Here is a 12,068-nt window from a genome sequence, read left to right on the forward strand (position 1 = left end):
ACTGCTGATGGCAGCATTAGAAGAGAAGACGATGCTGAGAGGGTCTTGTGTGGGCAGAATAACCAAAATAACAAAGATGGAGGGATGAAGAGCTTAAGGGAGGCAAATGAGACCTGTGAATGGGTTAGTATTCTCAACTTTTACTCTTAAGATTGGATGAATAAGCCCACAAAACACATACAGGTGTGGCCTATACATATGTAGTCTCGTGCAGTGAAGACAGGAAAATAAGCTCAAAAACTTATTGCTGTTACAACTATCTGGTTGCGAGGTACCATACTGTATTGCATACATATGGAGCCTGACTGCAGGTTTCAAAGCCTGGTCCCACTTCTTCCTTGGACAGGTTACTGGATCTCTCTGTCTCTGTTTTCTTACCGGTGCAATGGGACCGTGAAATCAGGGCTATACCATGGATTAAATGAGTAATATTTCTAAAGCACTGAGCTCATGTAGCTCTTTGCTGTTCTTCTTAGGCAATGTGTAGATAGATAATGCATCATAATTTCCATTAATTTTGTGGTCTACACCAGTATACAGTTATAATTACATAAGGGCTTTTTATATATCCAAATGAATTGACACTGGGCTCCTTTTTAACTTTTCTGTGAAATTTGGTCACTTGAGATTTAAGCTTTGCTCATGGTTACATGCTGAAAATATGAATTTCATAATAAATTAACAGATGATTTTATTTAATTTTTTAAATGCCCTTACATTCATTCAGCTTTTGTTCCACACGTAAAGTTTACTGAGTGCCAATTATGTGTCAGGCAGGCACTGTTCTAGGAAGACAAAGATTCCTGTGCTCCTCAAAGATTTCTGAAAACCAAACAAAAATTTGGTGCCTCATACTTTTTATAAGCAACTTATCAGATGTTGGAACTGACACCATAAAGAAAGATTCTGGAAAAAAATTAAAAATTTAAAATGATATGAGGTAAAAATCAAAATTACATACTCCTAAATGATATGAAGATGTGTGATGAACAAAAATATGTTGTATTTTGTGTCATAAAAAATACCCAGGTTTCTGGGTTGTTACCAGATGCTAAGATTTAGGATATTTTACTATAGAGATGAAATAACAGATGATGGGGAATGAAAGCCAGGCAGACAAAAAATAATCCTGGAAGAGTAATTAAAACCAACAATTGAAAAATACAAAAGACTGAAAATTTATTGCCAATTCAAATGAAACCTTTAATGAAGTCCAGTGCTCCTGATTTCTCAGCATATAAATCAGGGATTACAATCATCAGAAATCAGGAGAGGAGAAAAAAAATTAAGTCATATATGAGTTTATAATCTCCTAAGAACTGTCCATGATGAATCTCATTGAGTCTTTACATTCAAATCCGAGGAGAATTTTGTTTTCCTCACTTAGGAGGAGAAAACAGAAGATTGGAAAGGATGAGTAGCTTTCCCTGGATCACAGGGTTGGAAGGTGCTGGAGTGAAGCCTTGAACTATTTTCTTCCAGAGGTGAAGCGTATTTTTAACAAATGATGTTCATTTTCATGGGGCTGTTTGAAAATTATATTTAGCTCTTAAAATTATTCATTCTCAATTTATTGTAGTTTCATCTTGTTGATGCAATGTCTAGTGTAATGAACACTCTTCTGTTCTGTTCTGGTACGGACCAGACTAGTAGTGAGCCAGCACACGCTTGTGCACCCACGCACACATCCCTCAAAGTCAGACCCAGCATCATCACATGAGATTCTTATTTCAACTTTACTGATATTAAGATAAATAAGACAGAATTCCTGTTCTTGAAGGGCTTGCGATGTGGTCTGGAGACAGTTACCTTAGCAGATAATTACGAGATAGCATAATATGTCATGTGATCATTATTAAGCTCCTTTATTCAATACCTTTAAATTAAATGCAAAAGAGACTTACGGATGCAGATGCCGGCAGATTTGACCTTTTCTTTAGGGCAAAACTGGCCGAGCCTGAGACACAGTGCAGCATTTTAGGAAAGCTCACCTAAGGAATTGGTCTATGTAGTTTTTAGCAAGAACAAAATTTCCACCTGAGTTTACCAAAGGCGGATGTGCACAAGCTGAGAGATCAAAGGGGCTATTTCCAATTAGGACAGAAGTGCAGTTTTTTTGACTAACCCAAAATTGTTAGGGCATTATAAGTCAAAGTTATGACTGAAAGTCAAAGTACCTATTTTTTGGCCATCGGTTTAGAATTTAGATGTGTCCAATACATATTTAGTGTATGCTGTTCTAAGAAGATTGTGTACAGGCACCAAACTATTTTGAAACAATACTTGGTATTGAATTGATATATCTTTATTTAATCAGGAGACCAAGTATATCCAGAACGGTTAAATTTGATAACTGCATGCATAGAATTAAGTATAGCTACTAGGAGATCATTGCTCTATTAATTGTGGGTTTTTTTTTTTCCTGGAAGATTAGTCTTTTGCATCTATTTTGTTTTTTATTTTAATTTAGTTTTTAGTTGTATTAACCTATATATATGCATTGAAGATTATCTGTAGAATTCCAAGTCACATGTCCCCATCGGTTAATCAGAAGAAAATTTATAGTATATATCTATAGAAGATAGATTTATAAATGTCCTGATGTTTTAAGTAAAGCAATATGCACTTTCTATAGGCTGTGAAGACTTATTAAAAGAGACTTTGAAAGCACAGAAAACTCAGCTGCATCTTCATTTCTGAGATCTTAAATTCCATAGAAGTCAACTCTGACATAATTCATTCCGATCAGATTTGCTATCGACACCACCTTGTGCCCCGGGACAGTCTGTCCAGCGAAGGGGCTTCCTTCATTAGTCACCAGGCATCCAGCAAGCCAAATCCAAATCTGTGCCGGAAAAGTAATTAGATATTTTAAGCAGTGATAAGAACATCACAAATAATCAATTTCTGTGGCATTATAGCTACCTAGTCAAGGAAAAGTCTATAAACGCAAGAATTTATTACGGAATATCAGCCAGCCTATCGGCCATTGATTCTTCAGTGTGCACAGATTTGCTGGGCTTAAAGGGAGATCCGTAAAGGTGCTCACCTTTAATTTTTCCCCTCAAATAAAAAAGAGAGCAAGGTGCCTATAAAGCCCTCAGTATAAGCAAATGAGTGTCTTTATGGCTGTAAAGATGTATTGTGAGACTTTTCACCAAAATAGGAAAGCAGCAAACTGCTCAGAGGTAATTAGATACAAACTGATGCCTGCCACTTCATAAAGGGGGACGAGCTAATTACAATCACAATACACCGTGCTTAGAAACATATTTACTGCGCTTATTCCAAAGATGTTTATTTCGCCTGAAAGAAAAGGATCACAAAGGCATTTCCGTGTAATCAAAACAAAGATCATCTTTTACCGACCATATTTATTTCAATTTCTAAAGTTCATGGCAGGCAGCATTTTAATCCACTTTAACCTTTGGGCTCCTCACATGTCTGAAACTAACATTGCTCGAGAAAAAAAACACACATATCCACCTCAGGCTTCTCCCTTCCCCCCACTGGAGATGGAGTGAAATATAATAATTTGACACAATAATCTAACCATAGTTTCTCTCTGAGAAAGGAATTCAACACTTATATATTCATTAAAAGATGAAACATGCAGTTAATACTCAAAACTGAAATGAACCGCAGAGATCCAAAAGAACTTTCCCAGCACCATTTTGTACATGCTGCCCTCATAATGAAACGTGGAATATTCATTACCGCAATTAAAATAACACCAATTAGAACCAAAATGTAAGTTGTGACTTAAAGTAGAAAGTGAAGATGGATTAATAATATTCCTATTATTCAGGTTGACTCTGAGTTATTAAGATGGAATATAAGGCAAAAAAATCTTCCATCCTATACCCCCAGTTAATTTTCTTTTAATTCTACCTGGAACGTGACTTCTGTGTTATGAAGAAGATACCTGAAATTAAAGTTTAAGTAGAAGAAGAAGGAAATTAAAGGAGTTAAGGGTAATTGTAAGTTTGTAAGAACTCGGCGGTGATGCATTTCTTTTTGGAGAATGGCTTACCGAGGCCAAGAGCGGGTGGGAGTTGGGTGGTGTGGACACCTTTCTGTGCAGGGAAGGGGGGCGTGTGCACAGAGGTAGGCACTTGGCAGAGAGTCTGTCCCTGGTGGTGGCTGATTTGCTGATCCCCTGATGCGTGGGGTTCTTTGTACAGTTGGGGGGACAGCTCCACCACAGAGTACCAAGGGGCCCCATTTTTGACACTTCATGACCTTCACTGTGACACAGCCTCCAAACCATCAGGGGACTGTGTTAGAATCTGCAGTCCGGAGAGGGAAAATCATAGAACTTGTGTTTACCCTAAAACTGTAGCTTTCACAAAATGTAGTTATAGAATATGCTAAGATACTTCCTCACACTAGAACTTTCTCTTTGCCCCAAAGATTTGTCAAATGGGCTTAAACAGAGGTACACATCCATGTGCACCTTCTTTCCAGAGTAGGTTCATTTCAGTGTGCCCTGTACAGTGGAGGAAATGCCAGCCACGTTGAAAAGAGACGCTGACCAAAAAATTGTGAGCACATTACTACTCCAGGCTTCTTCCCATAGAAGATTTAAATTTAGAACCCCCTGAATTAATATTTTATTTTGAGGCATGGGGAAAATACACTGCACGTTTCCTCAGTAGCTGGGATGCGATTGGATAATATGTCTCGAGTTTATCAATTACTGAATGAAAGGATAGATAGAATTGCTCCAAAGTTTACATTCTTAAAGATTTTACATGGACAGACATATTTTGGTAACAAAGAGCTTATAACCAAGCTTCAGTTGAGTTTACAGCAATGTCAAGATATGCCACAAAGATGCTTTTCAAAATACGACCAGCCTTATTAAAATATCAGCCAACATTTTTTATGTGATTCTTTGTTTTTTTTTCCCCCCAATATTTATATTCTCAGAATTGGGAAAATTGCGGAAGCCACGTTGATGGTATCACCGAGTGGCTTTGAGAAAAAAGGGTTTTCTATAAAGTACCAGCACCACCTCAACCTGCTGACTGTGGGTCAAAACTGAAGACTTTGCAGTAAGTCGGAATGCAGGGAGCCAGGCCACACCCCTGAAGGTACAGGCTGAGTAAGGGAGGGCACCATCCCCACCTGGGCCACCAAGTCTACAGCGAACACATCCAGTGGAGAAGCAGACATGACCACTGACCTTGGAATCTAGTTGTGTTGCCCAAAGCCATGTAAGTGGGAGTTACTGTAATGACACACACACATGCTTTCTGCCCCTCTCTCTGTGTGTTCTCGCAGTGAAAATAGCACACGTATAATACGACAACCTTGAGAGAGCACAAACTGTAGGGAAATGTTACCTTCTGTGCTGCGGAGGATTCATGAGTTTTCACCAGCTGCCTGAATCTGCCCGGACATGTTCCAGTGCTCATCCCGTTAAGACTGGCAATTAAACAGAGTGTGATAGCTACAAGACCCCAAATTTGATTCCATCCTCTTCTCCTCTTTGCGGAGCCCAATTTGATTTTTTGCCACTAAAAAAAAAAAAAAAAAAATGCATACACACATATTGCTGATCCGTGTGTGTGTGTGTGTGTGCATTCCTGATGCACCTAAACAAAAGTGAGAATTTTGAAATAATCAAATATGGATTCCCTACCATGAAAGAAAATGCATTTTGCAAAAGTACAAACTCTCCACGGTTCTTTTAAACAACTGTATGTTTAAAAATACACCTATTTCGACAGCGTCTTTGAACTCTTGTCTTGTCTTGTCTACGTGTGTTGGCACAAAAGTTCCCAGTTGGTTTACCGTTGGATGTATAGAGAAAGGGAACGCAAGGTTTCAAAGGCTCAAAGGGGTAGTAATCTGGAGAGAGGATAAATACAAATAAGTAAATATGAAAGTCTTGCCAGTCCATGACATGCTACAAAGAGGAAATAAAAGAATAATCTGCAAAGTGTTATCAAAATATGAAAAGAACCCTGAAAAGGAGCGCACTGTGTGTTTATTCAAGGCAACTGTGTGTTTGCTGAAATGAAAAATGCATTTCAGCGAGGGACTGGAAGGATGTACAGATCGTCAGGGGAGCTGAAAATGGAGCAAGAATGACCAAAGTTAAGAGACCTAATGACTCGTGACATCCTCCCTTAAAAATAAAACCCCCAAATGGGAAAGGGATAATAAATTTTAAGATCACTCACTGATTGGCAACTCAGATTTTGCTTTATTAGTGAGGACAAGTGAATTTTATGTGATAGTTTGTTGTATTTAAAGACAGTGTAAAACTCTCGTTGCAAACAGTTGTTTACAGTGCGTTTTTCAGCGCCGAGCTGTTTTAAAGCTCAATTGTGCATTTTGCAGATAAAGTGGGAAAACTAACTGAAGGCTGTATTGTAAGCAGTGGTTGCCGTGGAAACCCCAGTTTCAAGAGCTGGTTCTCCATTACCACTTAATTTAGGCTTCCTAATTGCATTCCACTAAATCGGTAGCGACAATATCTGCAGAGCAAAACTGCATGCCCAGTCTAGCGCAAACCTCTTTGAAACAGGCTTTTTGAAAGCCAGGAGCTATAAAAACTCAGCATGACGTGGAGCATATGAGAAACCTGTAGTTCAAATGTACTACTGCCTGCTTTCTCATCCTTGGTAACTTCAGTGCGTTCCACACCAATCTATTAGTTCAGTCTACCTTAAAGATCATAAAGCTCTGCCATGTGGAAACTCATCTGTCCAGCAACACATTGGTGCAAAATAGATTTAATTGTACTCCCAACCCGGTATCATGTCCATCTTATTTTACTACACACCAGCAGGTAGCCATGCACACAGGCTCACTTTCCTTGAACTGCCCTTGCTCCACAATACGAGGAGAACAATACTTTCTCGGCTTAAATTATTTGCCACCGTTGGTCTGAGCGGAGAGCTAGACCGCCCATATGTGACTTGAAGAGAGGCTTGTCAGAACCACTAGACATAAAAGCATTCCAATTATCGACCACACTGCTTTAATAGAGGAGGCAACTAATATGATAGTGTCAGTGACGGTACCAGTGAGGAGCTCTTCGTCACTGTCAGATTAACACTTGAGTTAAACTCTTGTAAATCAGTCACATTATGCGGCTGGTGGAGGAGTAAACACAGCCCTATTATGCTTAGGATTCCAGAGGGCTCTCTCTGCAAAAGGACTTGCACTGGATGCTCTATTAATCTGAATTTGGTCATGTTTATTATTTCGCAATTACTAATGTGGGGGAACGTTGGGAAGATTTAAGTTGGCCTGTGATCAGATCCTGGAACGGCAGCATGGGCGTGGGGTGGCGGGGCAGAGGGCCCACTCGGCTCCCTGGCCCGGCCCGGGCTGGGGGTGCAGGGGGAGCGCGGTGGGCATCCTGCGCAGCGGCCAGGGGGAGAGGAAGCGGGCTCACCCCTGATTGACAACGGGATCCCACAATGCGCGTTTTCTCTTTGCACAACAAACGCTTTCAAGCAAAGTGCCTGGCTGTTCTGGAGTGCATGACTTCATGCCAATCCACGGCGAAACTCATCATGTCCTTGCTCAGGTCCCGAGGACTTGGCATCCCCAGGATAGGCGAAGAGACCCTTTTGCTCCAGAGAGACAAGTAAACAACTGCAGCGTTTTATCCTCTCCCTGGCGTCGGTGCGCGTTGCTAAAGCAGCCTGGAAGCGGCTGCCAAGCACTCCACTATTGTCTCCCACCTCCCAAGGTTTTGAATGCCCCTGCTCTCCCAACTGTGGGTCTTCTGCAGGAATGAATGAGGCATTTTCCAGGACAAGACTTTATGAATGAGACAGACTGTGTATTACAAGGCGAGAGGCTCCGTGAATTTCCTAGATGAAGAAAGCCAGTGTGGAGGGAGCCCTGCGTCTCGGTGCCAGTGCTACCGTGGAGGGAAGGGGAATAACGTCGCCCGCCAGCCTTGGCCAGAGAGTCCCTCCCCGGAGTCGGAGTCGCGGTGTAAAGACTCGGGGCGTGCAAGAGCCCCGACCCCGGGGGACTGAGCTGGGGGGCGGGGGGTGGCTCCTGGGGGGCGGGGACGGCTCTGCGGTTGGACACCTGCAGCCTGCGGGCCGCTGAGGGCCGGGCTGCCCGGGGCCCTCGAGCAATGCACGGACTGTCCGTCCTGCCACCCACAGCCTGTTGCTTTGGAGACTGCGAGCCAGTTCTGGGCTTCTGGTTACCCTCCGTCGAAGAGACCCGATCAGAGGAGTTGTCATGTCCCAGTTCCCTAGAGCTCCCCCAAGAAGGCCTGGGTACCCATCACCTTGGAGTTGCGAAGGCACTTCTCTAATTAGGACGAGGAACCCGGATGCCTCGCCCTGAGGTGTCTGGCCAGGCCCATGTCCCTCCCTTGTTTCGTCCTCACCAAGACACCACGAACAGAGAAGGGAGAACCAGAACGTTTTGAGTAACCACCTTGATGTTGCCATCCTTCACTCAAAGAAAAGCCAATGGCCACCCCCACCTTGCACGCCCACCCCCCAAACTCCAGACCTTGCTGGTGTCCCCCAGTTCTGGCCTGTGAAGCACTCAGAAGCAGCTCCCAGAGGAGCCAGCGGGGACCCAGATCAAGGAGAAGGAGAGGCAACTTTGTTCAAGCATCAGGTTCCTGCTCATTTCCTCTCCTGCAGCCCTTATGGAAACGTCTCTGATTTTATCTGTATTCGCCCACTTTGCCCCTGCTTATCTCTGATCCACCTCACGAAACTAATAAAATAAAAGACTAATGTTTCCTTCTCATCCTGAACAATTAATGCCAATTTTAAAACTTCTTTGATCTCCTCTCCATTATCCTAAAACTAAACCCCAAATCTTCGGGCTTAAAAATCAAGCCTTGTTTCAGTACGCAGCCCAGGGACCCCGTGGAAAGAAAATCACAGCAGCCACAGAAAATGATTACTGCTGAATTACAAATCACAGAGAGTTGCATAAATAGTTATGAGGGAAAATTGCAGGATAATGCTGCTGATAGAATCAATAGCATCCTTGATAGTAATATACCCAGGGGTTCTATATATTATCTATCCACCGAAATGTCAATATAATGAAACCTACAGAGGAATTTATATCAAGATCCATTCTGTGTTAATTCCCAAGTGAATAATAAATCAAATTGGATATCTCAAAGATCTTCTCTAATCGACTTGTTTAAGAAACTGGTTAAACTGGCCATCTTGCTATTCCAACTAATGGATGTTAGTTTATACAGCATTTTAACCTATTGCCCACGATAGTAAAGAACGAAATGGATCTTTTATATATTCCCTAAGTAATTGTGGCCCATGTAATTATTTTTACCAGAAAATGTTTTCTATTTGTATTATTATTATTATTATTATTTTTGGAAGCCCAGTGCTTAGTAAGGAACTCAGAAAAAGTAAGGGTCCCTATAAAATGCTTTTTTGAATAAGCGGCCAGACATCGATTGGGCTTTCTTTATCTTTAGCTATCACTGCTCATTTTCTCTTTTCTTGCCATTTAACATGCCTTATATTAATTACACTGTGAATTTTCAAGTGTTAGATAGCAACCTATAGACATTTCTGTAGAAAAATTAAATATGCATTTCAAGCGGAAGGCTTTTGTGATCCTCGAGTAACACCATAAATAAGACCTCTATGGGTCTCATTGTCACGTCAGGTATTTTTGCAAGGGGCAAAAGGCTCCCAGCTCACTAGGGGTTTGCTGATTAAATCTTATTCACACAAACAAAGCTTTCACATATATCTCTTTACAAAAAGAAAAAATTTGGAGCCTCACATCACAGTCTCCATATTGAATCAAACAAAATTCTACGAAAATAATAATTTTCCTTCTTTCTTTTTTTCTCCATCCCTCCCTTCTTCCCTTCTCCCTCTCTCCCTCTCTCTCTCTCTCTCTCTCATTCTTACTTTCTATAAATCTTTGTGCTATGTTTGTTTGTTTTGAAAGATACTCTTATTCAACTAATAAAGCAGTTTTTTTCTATGTGATTTAGGAACCAAAAAATGGTATCAGAAGTGGTCACCAGGTCCCTATCTGCACATAGCCTCATGCTGGTGGCTAAGTCTGATGAAGCAGCTGGAGCTGGATCTGGTGGATGTTAGGATCTTCATAATCTGCCATTTTCTTTAAAGAAAACCTAAATGATTAGGTCTATCTGAAACAAAAAGATGGTCAAGGAGTCTTGCTTCGGTAAGTTTGATTGAATACTTTAATTCTTAGAAGAAAAAATAAAGGAATCTGGGCAGGCCTGGCTATACGATTCGCAAGATCCTGGGCAAAATGAAATGCAGGGCTTCTGTACAAAAATTAAGAACCATAAAATGGCAAGAGCAGAGCGTTGATCCAAGCATGGGCCTTTCTAAGCTCAGCACCCTGTCTGAATGCATGGAGTAACTCACCTGAGATTGGCCTAGGGTTGGCCTCAGTGGGATTCAAATCCCCACGCCTTCACCATCTGTGTGCTATTGACTAAGTTAACCTCATTTAGCTTGGGTTTCCTGGTCTTTCCAGTGGGGTCCTTAAACATGCTTTCCCTCACACTTGCTGTGAGCCTACAAGGTGAAAGCACTTTGCAAATTTTAAAGCATGATATAAAACTACGTCCTGTCATGCAATTATGTTACTATTTTTTCATCATGGGCTTGTGATCAAGGGCTGGGAATGCATAAGATTATGATGTAACCCAATGCAGTCTTCACTTTTCCTTCCCTGCCTTACAGTGACTCGCTATTCCTCCAGCCTCCGTGGGATTTGGATCACATGAATACACCATCTGGTTTCCCCATGAAACAAAACCCAACAACTGCCTTCTGCCTACTGTCTTAGGTTCCCACTCTCGCTAGTCATTGGGGCCCGGGAGTAAGTTAGCTACCAACAACTTGTCATCCTGAGTTGACATGTGTGTTCGGGCATAACATAACAAAGTCCTTCTGAGCCATTTTTCAGAACCCTCATAGCACAAACATCATGCACTCCTGTTGAACCCTCACTAAGTCAGAAGAACATTCTTTCCTCAGGTGCGGCCAAGGAAATGCCCTGTGACATAAGTGTAGGATTTCCCTTGTTGGAAACCACAGCCATTGCTCCCATGTAAGATGGGTAGATGTAGGTGGGAATGGGGGCACCTTGTCTGTCCTAGCCTGTTACTGAAGGTCTCTGAAAAAGCCCCCTGACCAGAGGACTCCCTGAGGATAGATGTTTCCATTGCATCTCAGGCAAAGGGACCAGGCCCTAGCCTTCCTTTTGCCAAGACACTTCTGGCTGCATTGGCTTATGAAATGGAAACACAAGAGGCTCAGAGCTGAATCCCTTACCAGTTGCTGTGGCATAAGTGAGTCTAAATGGCAGCTTCTTGGACTTCTCCACAGAACTTTGCTTGTGTGCAGCCTTGACCTTATGAGACCCCTAACCATGGAATGTCTTCAAAACATCAGGTGCCATTCCCAGAACCAGTGTGGGCAAAACCTGTCATATATAAATTCAAAAGAAAATCACTGAAACACTTATGTCATAAACGGTGAATACCATTAATAGAAAGAGCTTTGTAAATTTGAGATGGAAATTTGAGGTGAACAATCTGATGGCAAAATGGGCAAAAGATATAAGCAGGTGGTTGACAGGAAAGAATGAAATTAGCATAATCTGTGGGTGAGACTGTGAGGAAACAGGCCCTCTCATTTATTGCTGGTGAAGATGTAATATGGTACATCTAGGGGGGGGAATTAGGAAATGTTTAGAAAAATTATATATGCTTTTATCCTTTGATCCAGAAATCTCACTTCTCTGGAGCTATCCCATAGATAGACTGCCAAAAATACAGGAAGGCATATGCACGAAATATTTCACTCTGATGTATTAGTATTAGTGAAAGATTGTAAATAACCCAGGTGTCTCCATTTATCTGGGACTGTGGGAATAAACAAAAGAGCATCCAATTTACAAAGAAATTTTGCATGGCCCAAAAAATAGGAATGAGAAAGATCTCTATACATAGAGAGAAAGCAGCAAACACAAACCATTTGCATAAAAGAAGCAATATAAATATATTTACCAATTTGCTAATGTTTATTTTCAAA

At 41.5% G+C, this 12,068-nt stretch overlaps 1 long non-coding RNA gene across 1 annotated transcript; it reads right to left on the minus strand.

Moving 5' to 3' along the window:
• Positions 1-2,364: 2,364 nt before the first annotated feature.
• LOC144323939 (uncharacterized) lies at positions 2,365-5,518 on the minus strand. Its single transcript, XR_013389327.1, has 2 exons — positions 5,349-5,518; positions 2,365-2,845 (listed from the first exon to the last, which is right to left on the minus strand). It is a non-coding gene; the product is annotated as an uncharacterized LOC144323939 (long non-coding RNA).
• Positions 5,519-12,068: the final 6,550 nt, after the last annotated feature.

This window comes from Canis aureus, chromosome 11 (assembly GCF_053574225.1).
Source record: "Canis aureus isolate CA01 chromosome 11, VMU_Caureus_v.1.0, whole genome shotgun sequence".
Lineage (NCBI taxonomy): Eukaryota > Metazoa > Chordata > Mammalia > Carnivora > Canidae > Canis > Canis aureus.